The sequence below is a fragment of the Bison bison genome, unplaced genomic scaffold, assembly GCF_000754665.1.
Source record: "Bison bison bison isolate TAMUID 2011002044 unplaced genomic scaffold, Bison_UMD1.0 scf7180017857950, whole genome shotgun sequence".
Taxonomy (NCBI): Eukaryota; Metazoa; Chordata; class Mammalia; order Artiodactyla; family Bovidae; genus Bison; species Bison bison.
The window spans coordinates 10,046-12,183 of record NW_011488523.1 but is presented as its reverse complement, the minus strand read 5'-3'; positions in this window follow the sequence as shown (position 1 = coordinate 12,183).

Sequence of the window (2,138 nt, the reverse complement as noted above, 5' to 3'; positions counted from 1 at the left end):
TTTTCAGATCCATGAAAAGATATATCTTTCCATTTATTTAGGTCTTCTTTCATTTCTCTCAAAAGTGTTTTCTAGTTTTTAGTATGCAAATTTTACACATTTTGTCAAATTTATCCCTAAATATTTTATATGTCTATATTATTTTAAATGATATTAGTTATTTTAAAGTTTCCAATAGTTATTTGCTAGGATAGAGAAATACAGTTGACTTTTGCATGTTGAGCTTGTATCCTATAACCTTGCAAAGCTCATTTATAAGTTCTAGTAGCTAGTTTTGATCCTGTAAGCTTTTATACATAGACAATCATGTCATCTGTAAGAAACGGTAGTTTTGCTTCTTTCTTTCCATTTTATTTATTTCTTGTCTTATTGTACTCGCTAGAACCCACTCCAGTATTCTTTCCTGGAGAATCCCAGGGACGGGGGAGCCTGGTGGGCTGCCGTCTATGGGGTCGCACAGAGTCGGACATGACTGAAGCGACTTAGCAGCAGCAGGAGCAGCAGAACCTGCAGTACAATGAGCAGAAGTGACTACAGTGGAAATATTTGCCTTTGTCTTGATCTTAATAAGAAAACAGGTTCAATCCCTGGGTCGGGAAGATCCCTTGGAGTAGGAAATGGCAACCCACTCCAGTATTCTCGCCTGTAATATTCCGTGGACAGAGGAGCCTGGCAGGTAAGAGGAGCCTGGCAGGCTATAGTCCATGGGGCTGCAGAGTCAGACAAGACTGATCACACACCCTGATGGCCTATGTGGGATCTCTCACCTCACCTCAATACATAATATAGTATTGGATTATAATACACTTTGCTATTCCCATCTATTGTTATGATTTATAATCCAATTCCATTGTGATCAGAGAATATACTTTGCCATTATATATACGTAGTCCTGCATCCATGTCTCCATCCCTTCATATACTCTAGGCATCATTCCTGCCTTGTATTCCACCTGTGCTTCCCTTGTCTCCACCCTCATTTGAAATCCACTGAGCCCCGCCCCTGCGCAAGGTATGCTCCCTATGGGCTCCATACACAGCCCTCACAGTGTCCACTGGTCCGTTTCTTTTCCTCCTCTCCCTGCTTGCATGCTAGAGTTCTCTGCAATCCCATCTAATTCTGTAAAACACGGCCCTTCCCATCTGTCCATCTGGTTCCACTCAGTCTCGTCCTGGAGGGGCAATAAGGGCGGTGCTCCGGTACACTGAGGTTATGGGAGTCTAAGCGGCTAATTCATTCTCGGGACTAGAATGGTAAATTTGGGCCCTCTGCTCAGGTCGAACTAACCAAACGAGATATATTCGCTCTTCCTTCACGCAAGAGTTAAGTGTGAGTTACCTCCGAAATCTCTATGGTGTGCGGGCCTTGTGGGGTGGTCTATGTGGTGGACGGGGTACGAAAGACGTAATCAATGATGCTACAGAAAAATATAGTTGAAGTACTTCCCGAGGGACTTCTATGTGGAGGGCAGGGTGTTTGTAGAGGTTCCCCACAAGCCCCGCCCACTATGGCTTCTTTTGGCAATCATAGGGGAAAAGGGCGGGTCCAGAACACAGACTAAACTTGGGCTTCCTTTTGTGTCTTTTGAAGCGACGGCTGTTTGCAGTTGTTGGCTTGCTGGTGGCGGGTCACTTCCCTTTTAGAAGTTCAGGCTTTGGACAGACCAAACGTTTGTTGTTCATATAAACTTGAGCACTTTGTCCTTATCCTCGCCATTTCTCAGCTTCTTAATTTATGACATAGGGATGAAGATGGTAGCTATGTCATGACTGGTGCAGAGCGTTTGGAGCTAGGCTCTGAGCATACTAAAGGGGTGTGATGGGTTATCTAGGGCATCCTGATTAGTTAGGGATAGAAATATGCTGAGCCACCATGAAAGGGGACTTCCCTGGTGGTGCTAGTGGTAAAGAACCAGCCTGCCAATGCAGGAGATGTAAGAGACTTGGATTTGATCCCTGGGTGGGGAAGATCCCCTGGAGGAGGAAATGGCAATCCACTTCAGTATTTTTGCCTGGAGAATTCCATGAACAGAAAAACCTGGCAGACTGCAGCCCATGGGGTCCCAAAAGTGTTGGACACGGGCTGAAGCGACTTAGCACACAGATATGTGCTAATAGAAATAACAACTATTAGCATTC